Here is a 21,719-nt window from a genome sequence, read left to right on the forward strand (position 1 = left end):
CCTGCACAGGTGTGCTAGATTATTATTATTTAGTTTTATTTTATTTTTTTACACCAATCAGTGTGCAAACATGGTCATTAAAACGCTAAATGAATAGACGTTCATAAACCAGTCAGTGCAACTCATCATTTTGGTCTCCAATTCTCAAACTCAAATTCTCACCCACGGAGGATTAAATGAGAATCTTTCTTGTTTAACACTGGAATGGGGTGGTGCACTGTTCACTACCCGAAGATACTGCCACATCGGGTCAATGCATAGGGCGACAGAAGCAAGCTTCCAAATCAGCTCCCTTTCTCAAAAATCCATTTAATTTATGGTCCCCAGATAGAGAACGTATGTATCAGTATGTGCTCACAAGTCACCCAAGTGCAAGTATTCACACAAAAAAAAACGTGTCTCAGGATGCGATCTGTCGCAAGATCCTTTCTTTTTTTACACTTGATCTAAGCCAAAAGGCCTAGAGGGGATAACCGGGAAAGGGGTGGACCCAACCATGTCCCCTTCATGAGCACTCACATTACTCATAGGAATGGAAGGAAGGCTGGCAGCCAACCAGCCTCCCATACACTTTCTGGGTGGGTGGCAGTCAGCCACCCATACATACATACAGCACAGGCTAAACCCACATCATCACTTAAAAAAAGGACAGGCGACCATTGCACTCTGATGGAGCATTTAGCAATGCAATCCATAGCCTGGCTTTTGCCTGAACCCCCATCACTCCTCCTCTTGCATATAAGACAATATTTCAGATCTGCATATGAAAACAACACGCCTACCTTTGTTGCACATAGCTGCCTGCCTGTCTCTAGTTACCCCACTGGCTGTAGCTGCGTCCCTTCCGACATGGAATAACACCAACTGTAACGATAAACTGAAAATTAACAGTATAAACCTGCATCATTTTGGACTCTGGTATTTGCTGAATCCGGGTGACCTGACAATCGATGGTGGTGCCGCTGGTGATTCTGGCCTTCTTGGAATCTGTTGGGCCTATGTGTTAGCTCACACATCACTTGGGTATCCATGGTAACTACCACAACATGGTCATCTGCAGTTTACATCTAGCCCGTGGCATTGAATGGCATTTTAAAAGTGCTAAGGGTCCTGGTGCAATAATCCTCCCATGAGGATCAGCCTCAACGGCTTTGTAGATTGCACTCATGTCAGCAACTCCATATACATTTTTTTTTCTTTATGCTTCTTTCTTCATCCTTTTTTCTTTCTGTCATTCAGACTTTCATTCATTCGATCTCTCTCACTCACTTGCTTTAACTCATTTGTTCTCACTCACTCACTCACTCACTCAATCACTCACTCACTCATTCACTCTCACTCACTCTCACTCTCTCACTCACTCGCTCACTAAGTCAGTCTCTCTCTCTCTCTCTCTCTTTTTCTTTTTATATATATTTTTTTCCGTCTTCTTCTTCTTCTTCTTCTTCTTCTTCTTCTTCTTCAGACCCTGTCATAGCACTAATGCCTTTCCAATACCACCAGCAGATGGAGACACTCCATTGCAACACTGGTTGTGAGCAGCAGTTTCTAAAAACAAATGCCTCATGGCGGATTTCCCATCCATCAATGGATGGTAAATTTTGTTTTTATCATTCACTGACCACAGAAACCAATGCATGGTCAAGCAACAGCAATGACACACCCTTGTGTATAGGCATGAGACCCTCATGTCATTTAACAGGATTCAGCACCACCCACAAGACAGCTACCTGTCATGTCATGTCAAACCTGCACAGGTGTGCTAGATTATTATTATTTAGTTTTATTTTATTTTTTTACACCAATCAGTGTGCAAACATGGTCATTAAAACGCTAAATGAATAGACGTTCATAAACCAGTCAGTGCAACTCATCATTTTGGTCTCCAATTCTCAAACTCAAATTCTCACCCACGGAGGATTAAATGAGAATCTTTCTTGTTTAACACTGGAATGGGGTGGTGCACTGTTCACTACCCGAAGATACTGCCACATCGGGTCAATGCATAGGGCGACAGAAGCAAGCTTCCAAATCAGCTCCCTTTCTCAAAAATCCATTTAATTTATGGTCCCCAGATAGGGAACGTATGTATCAGTATGTGCTCACAAGTCACCCAAGTGCAAGTATTCACACAAAAAAAAACGTGTCTCAGGATGCGATCTGTCGCAAGATCCTTTCTTTTTTTACACTTGATCTAAGCCAAAAGGCCTAGAGGGGATAACCGGGAAAGGGGTGGACCCAACCATGTCCCCTTCATGAGCACTCACATTACTCATAGGAATGGAAGGAAGGCTGGCAGCCAACCAGCCTCCCATACACTTTCTGGGTGGGTGGCAGTCAGCCACCCATACATACATACAGCACAGGCTAAACCCACATCATCACTTAAAAAAAGGACAGGCGACCATTGCACTCTGATGGAGCATTTAGCAATGCAATCCATAGCCTGGCTTTTGCCTGAACCCCCATCACTCCTCCTCTTGCATATAAGACAATATTTCAGATCTGCATATGAAAACAACACGCCTACCTTTGTTGCACATAGCTGCCTGCCTGTCTCTAGTTACCCCACTGGCTGTAGCTGCGTCCCTTCCGACATGGAATAACACCAACTGTAACGATAAACTGAAAATTAACAGTATAAACCTGCATCATTTTGGACTCTGGCATTTGCTGAATCCGGGTGACCTGACAATCGATGGTGGTGCCGCTGGTGATTCTGGCCTTCTTGGAATCTGTTGGGCCTATGTGTTAGCTCACACATCACTTGGGTATCCATGGTAACTACCACAACATGGTCATCTGCAGTTTACATCTAGCCCGTGGCATTGAATGGCATTTTAAAAGTGCTAAGGGTCCTGGTGCAATAATCCTCCCATGAGGATCAGCCTCAACGGCTTTGTAGATTGCACTCATGTCAGCAACTCCATATACATTTTTTTTTCTTCATGCTTCTTTCTTCATCCTTTTTTCTTTCTGTCATTCAGACTTTCATTCATTCGATCTCTCTCACTCACTTGCTTTAACTCATTTGTTCTCACTCACTCACTCACTCAATCACTCACTCACTCATTCACTCTCACTCACTCTCACTCTCTCACTCACTCGCTCACTAAGTCAGTCTCTCTCTCTCTCTCTCTTTTTCTTTTTATATATATTTTTTTTCCGTCTTCTTCTTCTTCTTCAGACCCTGTCATAGCACTAATGCCTTTCCAATACCACCAGCAGATGGAGACACTCCATTGCAACATTGGTTGTGAGCAGCAGTTTCTAAAAACAAATGCCTCATGGCGGATTTCCCATCCATCAAAGGATAGTAAATTTTGTTTTTATCATTCACTGACCACAGAAACCAATGCATGGTCAAGCAACAGCAATGACACACCCTTGTGTATAGGCATGAGACCCTCATGTCATTTAACAGGATTCAGCACCACCCACAAGACAGCTACCTGTCATGTCATGTCAAACCTGCACAGGTGTGCTAGATTATTATTATTTAGTTTTATTTTATTTTTTTTACACCAATCAGTGTGCAAACATGATCATTAAAACGCTAAATGAATAGACGTTCATAAACCAGTCAGTGCAACTCATCATTTTGGTCTCCAATTCTCAAACTCAAATTCTCCCCCACGGAGGATTAAATGAGAATCTTTCTTGTTTAACACTGGAATGGGGTGGTGCACTGTTCACTACCCGAAGATACTGCCACATTGGGTCAATGCATAGGGCGACAGAAGCAAGCTTCAAAATCAGCTCCCTTTCTCAAAAATCCATTTAATTTATGGTCCCCAGATAGGGAACGTATGTATCAGTATGTGCTCACAAGTCACCCAAGTGCAAGTATTCACACAAAAAAAAACGTGCCTCAGGATGCGATCTGTCGCAAGATCCTTTCTTTTTTTACACTTGATCTAAGCCAAAAGGCCTAGAGGGGATAACTGGGAAAGGGGTGGACCCAACCATGTCCCCTTCATGAGCACTCACATTACTCATAGGAATGGAAGGAAGGCTGGCAGCCAACCAGCCTCCCATACACTTTATTGGTGGGTGGCAGTCAGCCACCCATACATACATACAGCACAGGCTAAACCCACATCATCACTTAAAAAAAGGACAGGCGACCATTGCACTCTGATGGAGCATTTAGCAATGCAATCCATAGCCTAGCTTTTGCCTGAACCCCCATCACTCCTCCTCTTGCATATAAGACAATATTTCAGATCTGCATATGAAAACAACACGCCTACCTTTGTTGCACATAGCTGCCTGCCTGTCTCTAGTTACCCCACTGGCTGTAGCTGCGTCCCTTCCGACATGGAATAACACCAACTGTAACGATAAACTGAAAATTAACAGTATAAACCTGCATCATTTTGGACTCTGGTATTTGCTGAATCCGGGTGACCTGACAATCGATGGTGGTGCCGCTGGTGATTCTGGCCTTCTTGGAATCTGTTGGGCCTATGTGTTAGCTCACACATCACTTGGGTATCCATGGTAACTACCACAACATGGTCATCTGCAGTTTACATCTAGCCCGTGGCATTGAATGGCATTTTAAAAGTGCTAAGGGTCCTGGTGCAATAATCCTCCCATGAGGATCAGCCTCAACGGCTTTGTAGATTGCACTCATGTCAGCAACTCCATATACATTTTTTTTTCTTCATGCTTCTTTCTTCATCCTTTTTTCTTTCTGTCATTCAGACTTTCATTCATTCGATCTCTCTCACTCACTTGCTTTAACTCATTTGTTCTCACTCACTCACTCACTCACTCACTCAATCACTCACTCACTCATTCACTCTCACTCACTCTCACTCTCTCACTCACTCGCTCACTAAGTCAGTCTCTCTCTCTCTCTCTCTTTTTCTTTTTATATATATTTTTTTCCGTCTTCTTCTTCTTCTTCTTCAGACCCTGTCATAGCACTAATGCCTTTCCAATACCACCAGCAGATGGAGACACTCCATTGCAACATTGGTTGTGAGCAGCAGTTTCTAAAAACAAATGCCTCATGGCGGATTTCCCATCCATCAATGGATGGTAAATTTTGTTTTTATCATTCACTGACCACAGAAACCAATGCATGGTCAAGCAGCAGCAAAGACACACCCTTGTGTATAGGCATGAGACCCTCATGTCATTTAACAGGATTCAGCACCACCCACAAGACAGCTACCTGTCATGTCATGTCAAACCTGCACAGGTGTGCTAGATTATTATTATTTAGTTTTATTTTATTTTTTTACACCAATCAGTGTGCAAACATGGTCATTAAAACGCTAAATGAATAGACGTTCATAAACCAGTCAGTGCAACTCATCATTTTGGTCTCCAATTCTCAAACTCAAATTCTCACCCACGGAGGATTAAATGAGAATCTTTCTTGTTTAACACTGGAATGGGGTGGTGCACTGTTCACTACCCGAAGATACTGCCACATCGGGTCAATGCATAGGGCGACAGAAGCAAGCTTCCAAATCAGCTCCCTTTCTCAAAAATCCATTTAATTTATGGTCCCCAGATAGGGAACGTATGTATCAGTATGTGCTCACAAGTCACCCAAGTGCAAGTATTCACACAAAAAAAAAAAAACGTGCCTCAGGATGCGATCTGTCGCAAGATCCTTGCTTTTTTTACACTTGATCTAAGCCAAAAGGCCTAGAGGGGATAACCGGGAAAGGGGTGGACCCAACCATGTCCCCTTCATGAGCACTCACATTACTCATAGGAATGGAAGGAAGGCTGGCAGCCAACCAGCCTCCCATACACTTTCTGGGTGGGTGGCAGTCAGCCACCCATACATACATACAGCACAGGCTAAACCCACATCATCACTTAAAAAAAGGACAGGCGACCATTGCACTCTGATGGAGCATTTAGCAATGCAATCCATAGCCTGGCTTTTGCCTGAACCCCCATCACTCCTCCTCTTGCATATAAGACAATATTTCAGATCTGCATATGAAAACAACACGCCTACCTTTGTTGCACATAGCTGCCTGCCTGTCTCTAGTTACCCCACTGGCTGTAGCTGCGTCCCTTCCGACATGGAATAACACCAACTGTAACGATAAACTGAAAATTAACAGTATAAACCTGCATCATTTTGGACTCTGGTATTTGCTGAATCCGGGTGACCTGACAATCGATGGTGGTGCCGCTGGTGATTCTGGCCTTCTTGGAATCTGTTGGGCCTATGTGTTAGCTCACACATCACTTGGGTATCCATGGTAACTACCACAACATGGTCATCTGCAGTTTACATCTAGCCCGTGGCATTGAATGGCATTTTAAAAGTGCTAAGGGTCCTGGTGCAATAATCCTCCCATGAGGATCAGCCTCAACGGCTTTGTAGATTGCACTCATGTCAGCAACTCCATATACATTTTTTTTTCTTCATGCTTCTTTCTTCATCCTTTTTTCTTTCTGTCATTCAGACTTTCATTCATTCGATCTCTCTCACTCACTTGCTTTAACTCATTTGTTCTCACTCACTCAATCACTCACTCACTCATTCACTCTCACTCACTCTCACTCTCTCACTCACTCGCTCACTAAGTCAGTCTCTCTCTCTCTCTCTCTCTTTTTCTTTTTATATATATTTTTTTCCGTCTTCTTCTTCTTCTTCTTCTTCTTCTTCAGACCCTGTCATAGCACTAATGCCTTTCCAATACCACCAGCAGATGGAGACACTCCATTGCAACATTGGTTGTGAGCAGCAGTTTCTAAAAACAAATGCCTCATGGCGGATTTCCCATCCATCAATGGATGGTAAATTTTGTTTTTATCATTCACTGACCACAGAAACCAATGCATGGTCAAGCAACAGCAATGACACACCCTTGTGTATAGGCATGAGACCCTCATGTCATTTAACAGGATTCAGCACCACCCACAAGACAGCTACCTGTCATGTCATGTCAAACCTGCACAGGTGTGCTAGATTATTATTATTTAGTTTTATTTTATTTTTTTACACCAATCAGTGTGCAAACATGGTCATTAAAACGCTAAATGAATAGACGTTCATAAACCAGTCAGTGCAACTCATCATTTTGGTCTCCAATTCTCAAACTCAAATTCTCACCCACGGAGGATTAAATGAGAATCTTTCTTGTTTAACACTGGAATGGGGTGGTGCACTGTTCACTACCCGAAGATACTGCCACATCGGGTCAATGCATAGGGCGACAGAAGCAAGCTTCCAAATCAGCTCCCTTTCTCAAAAATCCATTTAATTTATGGTCCCCAGATAGGGAACGTATGTATCAGTATGTGCTCACAAGTCACTCAAGTGCAAGTATTCACACAAAAAAAAACCTGCCTCAGGATGCGATCTGTCGCAAGATCCTTTCTTTTTTTACACTTGATCTAAGCCAAAAGGCCTAGAGGGGATAACCGGGAAAGGGGTGGACCCAACCATGTCCCCTTCATGAGCACTCACATTACTCATAGGAATGGAAGGAAGGCTGGCAGCCAACCAGCCTCCCATACACTTTCTGGGTGGGTGGCAGTCAGCCACCCATACATACATACAGCACAGGCTAAACCCACATCATCACTTAAAAAAAGGACAGGCGACCATTGCACTCTGATGGAGCATTTAGCAATGCAATCCATAGCCTGGCTTTTGCCTGAACCCCCATCACTCCTCCTCTTGCATATAAGACAATATTTCAGATCTGCATATGAAAACAACACGCCTACCTTTGTTGCACATAGCTGCCTGCCTGTCTCTAGTTACCCCACTGGCTGTAGCTGCGTCCCTTCCGACATGGAATAACACCAACTGTAACGATAAACTGAAAATTAACAGTATAAACCTGCATCATTTTGGACTCTGGTATTTGCTGAATCCGGGTGACCTGACAATCGATGGTGGTGCCGCTGGTGATTCTGGCCTTCTTGGAATCTGTTGGGCCTATGTGTTAGCTCACACATCACTTGGGTATCCATGGTAACTACCACAACATGGTCATCTGCAGTTTACATCTAGCCCGTGGCATTGAATGGCATTTTAAAAGTGCTAAGGGTCCTGGTGCAATAATCCTCCCATGAGGATCAGCCTCAACGGCTTTGTAGATTGCACTCATGTCAGCAACTCCATATACATTTTTTTTTCTTCATGCTTCTTTCTTCATCCTTTTTTCTTTCTGTCATTCAGACTTTCATTCATTCGATCTCTCTCACTCACTTGCTTTAACTCATTTGTTCTCACTCACTCACTCACTCACTCACTCAATCACTCACTCATTCACTCTCACTCTCACTCTCTCACTCACTCGCTCACTAAGTCAGTCTCTCTCTCTCTCTCTCTTTTTCTTTTTATATATATTTTTTTTCCGTCTTCTTCTTCTTCTTCTTCAGACCCTGTCATAGCACTAATGCCTTTCCAATACCACCAGCAGATGGAGACACTCCATTGCAACATTGGTTGTGAGCAGCAGTTTCTAAAAACAAATGCCTCATGGCGGATTTCCCATCCATCAATGGATGGTAAATTTTGTTTTTATCATTCACTGACCACAGAAACCAATGCATGGTCAAGCAGCAGCAATGACACACCCTTGTGTATAGGCATGAGACCCTCATGTCATTTAACAGGATTCAGCACCACCCACAAGACAGCTACCTGTCATGTCATGTCAAACCTGCACAGGTGTGCTAGATTATTATTATTTAGTTTTATTTTATTTTTTTACACCAATCAGTGTGCAAACATGGTCATTAAAACGCTAAATGAATAGACGTTCATAAACCAGTCAGTGCAACTCATCATTTTGGTCTCCAATTCTCAAACTCAAATTCTCACCCACGGAGGATTAAATGAGAATCTTTCTTGTTTAACACTGGAATGGGGTGGTGCACTGTTCACTACCCAAAGATACTGCCACCTCGGGTCAATGCATAGGGCGACAGAAGCAAGCTTCCAAATCAGCTCCCTTTCTCAAAAATCCATTTAATTTATGGTCCCCAGATAGGGAACGTATGTATCAGTATGTGCTCACAAGTCACCCAAGTGCAAGTATTCACACAAAAAAAAAACGTGCCTCAGGATGCGATCTGTCGTAAGATCCTTTCTTTTTTTACACTTGATCTAAGCCAAAAGGCCTAGAGGGGATAACCGGGAAAGGGGTGGACCCAACCATGTCCCCTTCATGAGCACTCACATTACTCATAGGAATGGAAGGAAGGCTGGCAGCCAACCAGCCTCCCATACACTTTCTGGGTGGGTGGCAGTCAGCCACCCATACATACATACAGCACAGGCTAAACCCACATCATCACTTAAAAAAAGGACAGGCGACCATTGCACTCTGATGGAGCATTTAGCAATGCAATCCATAGCCTGGCTTTTGCCTGAACCCCCATCACTCCTCCTCTTGCATATAAGACAATATTTCAGATCTGCATATGAAAACAACACGCCTACCTTTGTTGCACATAGCTGCCTGCCTGTCTCTAGTTACCCCACTGGCTGTAGCTGCGTCCCTTCCGACATGGAATAACACCAACTGTAACGATAAACTGAAAATTAACAGTATAAACCTGCATCATTTTGGACTCTGGTATTTGCTGAATCCGGGTGACCTGACAATCGATGGTGGTGCCGCTGGTGATTCTGGCCTTCTTGGAATCTGTTGGGCCTATGTGTTAGCTCACACATCACTTGGGTATCCATGGTAACTACCACAACATGGTCATCTGCAGTTTACATCTAGCCCGTGGCATTGAATGGCATTTTAAAAGTGCTAAGGGTCCTGGTGCAATAATCCTCCCATGAGGATCAGCCTCAACGGCTTTGTAGATTGCACTCATGTCAGCAACTCCATATACATTTTTTTTTCTTCATGCTTCTTTCTTCATCCTTTTTTCTTTCTGTCATTCAGACTTTCATTCATTCGATCTCTCTCACTCACTTGCTTTAACTCATTTGTTCTCACTCACTCACTCACTCAATCACTCACTCACTCATTCACTCTCACTCACTCTCACTCTCTCACTCACTCGCTCACTAAGTCAGTCTCTCTCTCTCTCTCTCTTTTTCTTTTTATATATATTTTTTTCCGTTTTCTTCTTCTTCTTCTTCTTCTTCAGACCCTGTCATAGCACTAATGCCTTTCCAATACCACCAGCAGATGGAGACACTCCATTGCAACATTGGTTGTGAGCAGCAGTTTCTAAAAACAAATGCCTCATGGCGGATTTCCCATCCATCAATGGATGGTAAATTTTGTTTTTATCATTCACTGACCACAGAAACCAATGCATGGTCAAGCAACAGCAATGACACACCCTTGTGTATAGGCATGAGACCCTCATGTCATTTAACAGGATTCAGCACCACCCACAAGACAGCTACCTGTCATGTCATGTCAAACCTGCACAGGTGTGCTAGATTATTATTATTTAGTTTTATTTTATTTTTTTACACCAATCAGTGTGCAAACATGGTCATTAAAACGCTAAATGAATAGACGTTCATAAACCAGTCAGTGCAACTCATCATTTTGGTCTCCAATTCTCAAACTCAAATTCTCACCCACGGAGGATTAAATGAGAATCTTTCTTGTTTAACACTGGAATGGGGTGGTGCACTGTTCACTACCCGAAGATACTGCCACATCGGGTCAATGCATAGGGCGACAGAAGCAAGCTTCCAAATCAGCTCCCTTTCTCAAAAATCCATTTAATTTATGGTCCCCAGATAGGGAACGTATGTATCAGTATGTGCTCACAAGTCACCCAAGTGCAAGTATTCACACAAAAAAAAAAACGTGCCTCAGGATGCGATCTGTCGCAAGATCCTTTCTTTTTTTACACTTGATCTAAGCCAAAAGGCCTAGAGGGGATAACCGGGAAAGGGGTGGACCCAACCATGTCCCCTTCATGAGCACTCACATTACTCATAGGAATGGAAGGAAGGCTGGCAGCCAACCAGCCTCCCATACACTTTCTGGGTGGGTGGCAGTCAGCCACCCATACATACATACAGCACAGGCTAAACCCACATCATCACTTAAAAAAAGGACAGGCGACCATTGCACTCTGATGGAGCATTTAGCAATGCAATCCATAGCCTGGCTTTTGCCTGAACCCCCATCACTCCTCCTCTTGCATATAAGACAATATTTCAGATCTGCATATGAAAACAACACGCCTACCTTTGTTGCACATAGCTGCCTGCCTGTCTCTAGTTACCCCACTGGCTGTAGCTGCGTCCCTTCCGACATGGAATAACACCAACTGTAACGATAAACTGAAAATTAACAGTATAAACCTGCATCATTTTGGACTCTGGTATTTGCTGAATCCGGGTGACCTGACAATCGATGGTGGTGCCGCTGGTGATTCTGGCCTTCTTGGAATCTGTTGGGCCTATGTGTTAGCTCACACATCACTTGGGTATCCATGGTAACTACCACAACATGGTCATCTGCAGTTTACATCTAGCCCGTGGCATTGAATGGCATTTTAAAAGTGCTAAGGGTCCTGGTGCAATAATCCTCCCATGAGGATCAGCCTCAACGGCTTTGTAGATTGCACTCATGTCAGCAACTCCATATACATTTTTTTTTCTTCATGCTTCTTTCTTCATCCTTTTTTCTTATTGTCATTCAGACTTTCATTCATTCGATCTCTCTCACTCACTTGCTTTAACTCATTTGTTCTCACTCACTCACTCACTCACTCAATCACTCACTCACTCATTCACTCTCACTCACTCTCACTCTCTCACTCACTCGCTCACTAAGTCAGTCTCTCTCTCTCTCTCTCTTTTTCTTTTTATATATATTTTTTTCCGTCTTCTTCTTCTTCTTCTTCTTCAGACCCTGTCATAGCACTAATGCCTTTCCAATACCACCAGCAGATGGAGACACTCCATTGCAACATTGGTTGTGAGCAGCAGTTTCTAAAAACAAATGCCTCATGGCGGATTTCCCATCCATCAATGGATGGTAAATTTTGTTTTTATCATTCACTGACCACAGAAACCAATGCATGGTCAAGCAACAGCAATGACACACCCTTGTGTATAGGCATGAGACCCTCACATTTAACAGGATTCAGCACCACCCACAAGACAGCTACCTGTCATGTCATGTCAAACCTGCACAGGTGTGCTAGATTATTATTATTTAGTTTTATTTTATTTTTTTACACCAATCAGTGTGCAAACATGGTCATTAAAACGCTAAATGAATAGACGTTCATAAACCAGTCAGTGCAACTCATCATTTTGGTCTCCAATTCTCAAACTCAAATTCTCACCCACGGAGGATTAAATGAGAATCTTTCTTGTTTAACACTGGAATGGGGTGGTGCACTGTTCACTACCCGAAGATACTGCCACATCGGGTCAATGCATAGGGCGACAGAAGCAAGCTTCCAAATCAGCTCCCTTTCTCAAAAATCCATTTAATTTATGGTCCCCAGATAGGGAACGTTTGTATCAGTATGTGCTCACAAGTCACCCAAGTGCAAGTATTCACACAAAAAAAAACGTGCCTCAGGATGCGATCTGTCGCAAGATCCTTTCTTTTTTTACACTTGATCTAAGCCAAAAGGCCTAGAGGGGATAACCGGGAAAGGGGTGGACCCAACCATGTCCCCTTCATGAGCACTCACATTACTCATAGGAATGGAAGGAAGGCTGGCAGCCAACCAGCCTCCCATACACTTTCTGGGTGGGTGGCAGTCAGCCACCCATACATACATACAGCACAGGCTAAACCCACATCATCACTTAAAAAAAGGACAGGCGACCATTGCACTCTGATGGAGCATTTAGCAATGCAATCCATAGCCTGGCTTTTGCCTGAACCCCCATCACTCCTCCTCTTGCATATAAGACAATATTTCAGATCTGCATATGAAAACAACACGCCTACCTTTGTTGCACATAGCTGCCTGCCTGTCTCTAGTTACCCCACTGGCTGTAGCTGCGTCCCTTCCGACATGGAATAACACCAACTGTAACGATAAACTGAAAATTAACAGTATAAACCTGCATCATTTTGGACTCTGGTATTTGCTGAATCCGGGTGACCTGACAATCGATGGTGGTGCCGCTGGTGATTCTGGCCTTCTTGGAATCTGTTGGGCCTATGTGTTAGCTCACACATCACTTGGGTATCCATGGTAACTACCACAACATGGTCACCTGCAGTTTACATCTAGCCCGTGGCATTGAATGGCATTTTAAAAGTGCTAAGGGTCCTGGTGCAATAATCCTCCCATGAGGATCAGCCTCAACGGCTTTGTAGATTGCACTCATGTCAGCAACTCCATATACATTTTTTTTTCTTCATGCTTCTTTCTTCATCCTTTTTTCTTTCTGTCATTCAGACTTTCATTCATTCGATCTCTCTCACTCACTTGCTTTAACTCATTTGTTCTCACTCACTCACTCAATCACTCACTCACTCATTCACTCTCACTCACTCTCACTCTCTCACTCACTCGCTCACTAAGTCAGTCTCTCTCTCTCTCTCTCTTTTTCTTTTTATATATATTTTTTTCCGTCTTCTTCTTCGTCTTCTTCAGACCCTGTCATAGCACTAATGCCTTTCCAATACCACCAGCAGATGGAGACACTCCATTGCAACATTGGTTGTGAGCAGCAGTTTCTAAAAACAAATGCCTCATGGCGGATTTCCCATCCATCAATGGATGGTAAATTTTGTTTTTATCATTCACTGACCACAGAAACCAATGCATGGTCAAGCAACAGCAATGACACACCCTTGTGTATAGGCATGAGACCCTCATGTCATTTAACAGGATTCAGCACCACCCACAAGACAGCTACCTGTCATGTCATGTCAAACCTGCACAGGTGTGCTAGATTATTATTATTTAGTTTTATTTTATTTTTTTACACCAATCAGTGTGCAAACATGGTCATTAAAACGCTAAATGAATAGACGTTCATAAACCAGTCAGTGCAACTCATCATTTTGGTCTCCAATTCTCAAACTCAAATTCTCACCCACGGAGGATTAAATGAGAATCTTTCTTGTTTAACACTGGAATGGGGTGGTGCACTGTTCACTACCCGAAGATACTGCCACATCGGGTCAATGCATAGGGCGACAGAAGCAAGCTTCCAAATCAGCTCCCTTTCTCAAAAATCCATTTAATTTATGGTCCCCAGATAGGGAACGTATGTATCAGTATGTGCTCACAAGTCACCCAAGTGCAAGTATTCACACAAAAAAAAACGTGCCTCAGGATGCGATCTGTCGCAAGATCCTTTCTTCTTTTACACTTGATCTAAGCCAAAAGGCCTAGAAGGGATAACCGGGAAAGTTGTGGACCCAACCATGTCCCCTTCATGAACACTCGCATTACTCATAGGAATGGAAGGAAGGCTGGCAGTCAACCAGCCTCCCATACACTTTCTGGGTGGGTGGCAGTCAGCCACCCATACATACATACAGCACAGGCTAAACCCACATCATCACTTAAAAAAAGGACAGGCGACCATTGTACTCTGATGGAGCATTTAGCAATGCAATCCATAGCCTGGCTTTTGCCTGAACCCCCATCACTCCTCCTCTTGCATATAAGACAATATTTCAGATCTGCATATGAAAACAACACGCCTACCTTTGTTGCACATAGCTGCCTGCCTGTCTCTAGTTACCCCACTGGCTGTAGCTGCGTCCCTTCCGACATGGAATAACACCAACTGTAATGATAAACTGAAAATTAACAGTATAAACCTGCATCATTTTGGACTCTGGTATTTGCTGAATCCGGGTGACCTGACAATCGATGGTGGTGCCGCTGGTGATTCTGGCCTTCTTGGAATCTGTTGGGCCTATGTGTTAGCTCACACATCACTTGGGTATCCATGGTAACTACCACAACATGGTCATCTGCAGTTTACATCTAGCCCGTGGCATTGAAAGGCATTTTAAAAGTGCTAAGGGTCCTGGTGCAATAATCCTCCCATGAGGATCAGCCTCAACGGCTTTGTAGATTGCACTCATGTCAGCAACTCCATATACATTTTTTTTTCTTCATGCTTCTTTCTTCATCCTTTTTTCTTTATGTCATTCAGACTTTCATTCATTCGATCTCTCTCACTCACTTGCTTTAACTCATTTGTTCTCACTCACTCACTCACTCAATCACTCACTCACTCATTCACTCTCACTCACTCTCACTCTCTCACTCACTCGCTCACTAAGTCAGTCTCTCTCTCTCTCTCTTTTTCTTTTTATATATATTTTTTTCCGTCTTCTTCTTCTTCTTCTTCTTCAGACCATGTCATAGCACTAATGCCTTTCCAATACCACCAGCAGATGGAGACACTCCATTGCAACATTGGTTGTGAGCAGCAGTTTCTAAAAACAAATGCCTCATGGCGGATTTCCCATCCATCAATGGATGGTAAATTTTGTTTTTATCATTCACTGACCACAGAAACCAATGCATGGTCAAGCAACAGCAATGACACACCCTTGTGTATAGGCATGAGACCCTCATGTCATTTAACAGGATTCAGCACCACCCACAAGACAGCTACCTGTCATGTCATGTCAAACCTGCACAGGTGTGCTAGATTATTATTATTTAGTTTTATTTTATTTTTTTACACCAATCAGTGTGCAAACATGGTCATTAAAACGCTAAATGAATAGACGTTCATAAACCAGTCAGTGCAACTCATCATTTTGGTCTCCAATTCTCAAACTCAAATTCTCACCCACGGAGGATTAAATGAGAATCTTTCTTGTTTAACACTGGAATGGGGTGGTGCACTGTTCACTACCCGAAGATACTGCCACATCGGGTCAATGCATAGGGCGACAGAAGCAAGCTTCCAAATCAGCTCCCTTTCTCAAAAATCCATTTAATTTATGGTCCCCAGATAGGGAACGTATGTATCAGTATGTGCTCACAAGTCACCCAAGTGCAAGTATTCACACAAAAAAAAACGTGCCTCAGGATGCGATCTGTCGCAAGATCCTTTCTTTTTTTACACTTGATCTAAGCCAAAAGGCCTAGAGGGGATAACCGGGAAAGGGGTGGACCCAACCATGTCCCCTTCATGAGCACTCACATTACTCATAGGAATGGAAGGAAGGCTGGCAGCCAACCAGCCTCCCATACACTTTCTGGGTGGGTGGCAGTCAGCCACCCATACATACATACAGCACAGGCTAAACCCACATCATCACTTAAAAAAAGGACAGGCGACCATTGCACTCTGATGGAGCATTTAGCAATGCAATCCATAGCCTGGCTTTTGCCTGAACCCCCATCACTCCTCCTCTTGCATATAAGACAATATTTCAGATCTGCATATGAAAACAACACGCCTACCTTTGTTGCACATAGCTGCCTGCCTGTCTCTAGTTACCCCACTGGCTGTAGCTGCGTCCCTTCCGACATGGAATAACACCAACTGTAACGATAAACTGAAAATTAACAGTATAAACCTGCATCATTTTGGACTCTGGTATTTGCTGAATCCGGGTGACCTGACAATCGATGGTGGTGCCGCTGGTGATTCTGGCCTTCTTGGAATCTGTTGGGCCTATGTGTTAGCTCACACATCACTTGGGTATCCATGGTAACTACCACAACATGGTCATCTGCAGTTTACATCTAGCCCGTGGCATTGAATGGCATTTTAAAAGTGCTAAGGGTCCTGGTGCAATAATCCTCCCATGAGGATCAGCCTCAACGGCTTTGTAGATTGCACTCATGTCAGCAACTCCATATACATTTTTTTTTCTTCATGCTTCTTTCTTCATCCTTTTTTCTTTCTGTCATTCAGACTTTCATTCATTCGATCTCTCTCATTCACTTGCTTTAACTCATTTGTTCTCACTCACTCACTCACTCAATCACTCACTCACTCATTCACTCTCACTCACTCTCACTCTCTCACTCACTCGCTCACTAAGTCAGTCTCTCTCTCTCTCTCTCTTTTTCTTTTTATATATATTTTTTTCCGTCTTCTTCTTCTTCTTCTTCAGACCCTGTCATAGCACTAATGCCTTTCCAATACCACCAGCAGATGGAGACACTCCATTGCAACATTGGTTGTGAGCAGCAGTTTCTAAAAACAAATGCCTCATGGCGGATTTCCCATCCATCAATGGATGGTAAATTTTGTTTTTATCATTCACTGACCACAGAAACCAATGCATGGTCAAGCAACAGCAATGACACACCCTTGTGTATAGGCATGAGACCCTCATGTCATTTAACAGGATTCAGCACCACCCACAAGACAGCTACCTGTCATGTCATGTCAAACCTGCACAGGTGTGCTAGATTATTATTATTTAGTTTTATTTTATTTTTTTACACCAATCAGTGTGCAAACATGGTCATTAAAACGCTAAATGAATAGACGTTCATAAACCAGTCAGTGCAACTCATCATTTTGGTCTCCAATTCTCAAACTCAAATTCTCACCCACGGAGGATTAAATGAGAATCTTTCTTGTTTAACACTGGAATGGGGTGGTGCACTGTTCACTACCCGAAGATACTGCCACATCGGGTCAATGCATAGGGCGACAGAAGCAAGCTTCCAAATCAGCTCCCTTTCTCAAAAATCCATTTAATTTATGGTCCCCAGATAGGGAACGTATGTATCAGTATGTGCTCACAAGTCACCCAAGTGCAAGTATTCACACAAAAAAAAACGTGCCTCAGGATGCGATCTGTCACAAGATCCTTTCTTTTTTTACACTTGATCTAAGCCAAAAGGCCTAGAGGGGATAACCGGGAAAGGGGTGGACCCAACCATGTCCCCTTCATGAGCACTCACATTACTCATAGGAATGGAAGGAAGGCTGGCAGCCAACCAGCCTCCCATACACTTTCTGGGTGGGTGGCAGTCAGCCACCCATACATACATACAGCACAGGCTAAACCCACATCATCACTTAAAAAAAGGACAGGCGACCATTGCACTCTGATGGAGCATTTAGCAATGCAATCCATAGCCTGGCTTTTGCCTGAACCCCCATCACTCCTCCTCTTGCATATAAGACAATATTTCAGATCTGCATATGAAAACAACACGCCTACCTTTGTTGCACATAGCTGCCTGCCTGTCTCTAGTTACCCCACTGGCTGTAGCTGCGTCCCTTCCGACATGGAATAACACCAACTGTAACGATAAACTGAAAATTAACAGTATAAACCTGCATCATTTTGGACTCTGGTATTTGCTGAATCCGGGTGACCTGACAATCGATGGTGGTGCCGCTGGTGATTCTGGCCTTCTTGGAATCTGTTGGGCCTATGTGTTAGCTCACACATCACTTGGGTATCCATGGTAACTACCACAACATGGTCATCTGCAGTTTACATCTAGCCCGTGGCATTGAATGGCATTTTAAAAGTGCTAAGGGTCCTGGTGCAATAATCCTCCCATGAGGATCAGCCTCAACGGCTTTGTAGATTGCACTCATGTCAGCAACTCCATATACATTTTTTTTTCTTCATGCTTCTTTCTTCATCCTTTTTTCTTTCTGTCATTCAGACTTTCATTCATTCGATCTCTCTCACTCACTTGCTTTAACTCATTTGTTCTCACTCACTCACTCACTCAATCACTCACTCACTCATTCACTCTCACTCACTCTCACTCTCTCACTCACTCGCTCACTAAGTCAGTCTCTCTCTCTCTCTCTCTTTTTCTTTTTATATATATGTTTTTTTCCGTCTTCTTCTTCTTCTTCTTCAGACCCTGTCATAGCACTAATGCCTTTCCAATACCACCAGCAGATGGAGACACTCCATTGCAACATTGGTTGTGAGCAGCAGTTTCTAAAAACAAATGCCTCATGGCGGATTTCCCATCCATCAATGGATGGTAAATTTTGTTTTTATCATTCACTGACCACAGAAACCAATGCATGGTCAAGCAACAGCAATGACACACCCTTGTGTATAGGCATGAGACCCTCATGTCATTTAACAGGATTCAGCACCACCCACAAGACAGCTACCTGTCATGTCATGTCAAACCTGCACAGGTGTGCTAGATTATTATTATTTAGTTTTATTTTATTTTTTTACACCAATCAGTGTGCAAACATGGTCATTAAAACGCTAAATGAATAGACGTTCATAAACCAGTCAGTGCAACTCATCATTTTGGTCTCCAATTCTCAAACTCAAATTCTCACCCACGGAGGATTAAATGAGAATCTTTCTTGTTTAACACTGGAATGGGGTGGTGCACTGTTCACTACCCGAAGATACTGCCACATCGGGTCAATGCATAGGGCGACAGAAGCAAGCTTCCAAATCAGCTCCCTTTCTCAAAAATCCATTTAATTTATGGTCCCCAGATAGGGAACGTATGTATCAGTATGTGCTCACAAGTCACCCAAGTGCAAGTATTCACACAAAAACAAACGTGCCTCAGGATGCGATCTGTCGCAAGATCCTTTCTTTTTTTACACTTGATCTAAGCCAAAAGGCCTAGAGGGGATAACCGGGAAAGGGGTGGACCCAACCATGTCCCCTTCATGAGCACTCACATTACTCATAGGAATGGAAGGAAGGCTGGCAGCCAACCAGCCTCCCATACACTTTCTGGGTGGGTGGCAGTCAGCCACCCATACATACATACATACAGCACAGGCTAAACCCACATCATCACTTAAAAAAAGGACAGGCGACCATTGCACTCTGATGGAGCATTTAGCAATGCAATCCATAGCCTGGCTTTTGCCTGAACCCCCATCACTCCTCCTCTTGCATATAAGACAATATTTCAGATCTGCATATGAAAACAACACGCCTACCTTTGTTGCACATAGCTGCCTGCCTGTCTCTAGTTACCCCACTGGCTGTAGCTGCGTCCCTTCCGACATGGAATAACACCAACTGTAACGATAAACTGAAAATTAACAGTATAAACCTGCATCATTTTGGACTCTGGTATTTGCTGAATCCGGGTGACCTGACAATCGATGGTGGTGCCGCTGGTGATTCTGGCCTTCTTGGAATCTGTTGGGCCTATGTGTTAGCTCACACATCACTTGGGTATCCATGGTAACTACCACAACATGGTCATCTGCAGTTTACATCTAGCCCGTGGCATTGAATGGCATTTTAAAAGTGCTAAGGGTCCTGGTGCAATAATCCTCCCATGAGGATCAGCCTCAACGGCTTTGTAGATTGCACTCATGTCAGCAACTCCATATACATTTTTTTTTCTTCATGCTTCTTTCTTCATCCTTTTTTCTTTCTGTCATTCAGACTTTCATTCATTCGATCTCTCTCACTCACTTGCTTTAACTCATTTGTTCTCACTCACTCACTCACTCACTCATTCACTCTCACTCACTCTCACTCTCTCACTCACTCGCTCACTAAGTCAGTCTCTCTCTCTCTCTCTCTTTTTCTTTTTATATATATTTTTTTCCGTCTTCTTCTTCTTCTTCTTCTTCTTCTTCAGACCCTGTCATAGCACTAATGCCTTTCCAATACCACCAGCAGATGGAGACACTCCATTGCAACATTGGTTGTGAGCAGCAGTTTCTAAAAACAAATGCCTCATGGCGGATTTCCCATCCATCAATGGATGGTAAATTTTGTTTTTATCATTCACTGACCACAGAAACCAATGCATGGTCAAGCAACAGCAATGACACACCCTTGTGTATAGGCATGAGACCCTCATGTCATTTAACAGGATTCAGCACCACCCACAAGACAGCTACCTGTCATGTCATGTCAAACCTGCACAGGTGTGCTAGATTATTATTATTTAGTTTTATTTTATTTTTTTACACCAATCAGTGTGCAAACATGGTCATTAAAACGCTAAATGAATAGACGTTCATAAACCAGTCAGTGCAACTCATCATTTTGGTCTCCAATTCTCAAACTCAAATTCTCACCCACGGAGGATTAAATGAGAATCTTTCTTGTTTAACACTGGAATGGGGTGGTGCACTGTTCACTACCCGAAGATACTGCCACATCGGGTCAATGCATAGGGCGACAGAAGCAAGCTTCCAAATCAGCTCCCTTTCTCAAAAATCCATTTAATTTATGGTCCCCAGATAGGGAACGTATGTATCAGTATGTGCTCACAAGTCACCCAAGTGCAAGTATTCACACAAAAAAAAACGTGCCTCAGGATGCGATCTGTCGCAAGATCCTTTCTTTTTTTACACTTGATCTAAGCCAAAAGGCCTAGAGGGGATAACCGGGAAAGGGGTGGACCCAACCATGTCCCCTTCATGAGCACTCACATTACTCATAGGAATGGAAGGAAGGCTGGCAGCCAACCAGCCTCCCATACACTTTCTGGGTGGGTGGCAGTCAGCCACCCATACATACATACAGCACAGGCTAAACCCACATCATCACTTAAAAAAAGGACAGGCGACCATTGCACTCTGATGGAGCATTTAGCAATGCAATCCATAGCCTGGCTTTTGCCTGAACCCCCATCACTCCTCCTCTTGCATATAAGACAATATTTCAGATCTGCATATGAAAACAACACGCCTACCTTTGTTGCACATAGCTGCCTGCCTGTCTCTAGTTACCCCACTGGCTGTAGCTGCGTCCCTTCCGACATGGAATAACACCAACTGTAACGATAAACTGAAAATTAACAGTATAAACCTGCATCATTTTGGACTCTGGTATTTGCTGAATCCGGGTGACCTGACAATCGATGGTGGTGCCGCTGGTGATTCTGGCCTT

At 43.4% G+C, this 21,719-nt stretch overlaps 13 pseudogenes; all 13 read right to left on the reverse strand.

The window, feature by feature from the left end:
- Positions 1-207: 207 nt before the first annotated feature.
- Positions 208-471, reverse strand: LOC130308851 (U2 spliceosomal RNA; annotated as a pseudogene).
- Positions 472-1,955: 1,484 nt separating this feature from the next.
- LOC130308808 (U2 spliceosomal RNA) lies at positions 1,956-2,219 on the reverse strand (annotated as a pseudogene).
- Positions 2,220-3,678: 1,459 nt separating this feature from the next.
- On the reverse strand, positions 3,679-3,942 carry LOC130308855 (U2 spliceosomal RNA; annotated as a pseudogene).
- Positions 3,943-5,410: 1,468 nt separating this feature from the next.
- LOC130308847 (U2 spliceosomal RNA) lies at positions 5,411-5,678 on the reverse strand (annotated as a pseudogene).
- Positions 5,679-7,141: 1,463 nt separating this feature from the next.
- LOC130308809 (U2 spliceosomal RNA) lies at positions 7,142-7,405 on the reverse strand (annotated as a pseudogene).
- Positions 7,406-8,866: 1,461 nt separating this feature from the next.
- Positions 8,867-9,131, reverse strand: LOC130308853 (U2 spliceosomal RNA; annotated as a pseudogene).
- A 1,466-nt stretch (positions 9,132-10,597) lies between these two features.
- Positions 10,598-10,863, reverse strand: LOC130308846 (U2 spliceosomal RNA; annotated as a pseudogene).
- Positions 10,864-12,327: 1,464 nt separating this feature from the next.
- On the reverse strand, positions 12,328-12,591 carry LOC130308849 (U2 spliceosomal RNA; annotated as a pseudogene).
- Positions 12,592-14,047: 1,456 nt separating this feature from the next.
- On the reverse strand, positions 14,048-14,311 carry LOC130308805 (U2 spliceosomal RNA; annotated as a pseudogene).
- Positions 14,312-15,772: 1,461 nt separating this feature from the next.
- Positions 15,773-16,036, reverse strand: LOC130308810 (U2 spliceosomal RNA; annotated as a pseudogene).
- Positions 16,037-17,496: 1,460 nt separating this feature from the next.
- On the reverse strand, positions 17,497-17,760 carry LOC130308817 (U2 spliceosomal RNA; annotated as a pseudogene).
- Positions 17,761-19,222: 1,462 nt separating this feature from the next.
- LOC130308842 (U2 spliceosomal RNA) lies at positions 19,223-19,486 on the reverse strand (annotated as a pseudogene).
- Positions 19,487-20,947: 1,461 nt separating this feature from the next.
- LOC130308811 (U2 spliceosomal RNA) lies at positions 20,948-21,211 on the reverse strand (annotated as a pseudogene).
- Between the last annotated feature and the right edge of the window lie 508 nt (positions 21,212-21,719).

This window comes from Hyla sarda, unplaced genomic scaffold, assembly GCF_029499605.1.
Source record: "Hyla sarda isolate aHylSar1 unplaced genomic scaffold, aHylSar1.hap1 scaffold_1498, whole genome shotgun sequence".
NCBI classification, from domain to species: Eukaryota; Metazoa; Chordata; class Amphibia; order Anura; family Hylidae; genus Hyla; species Hyla sarda.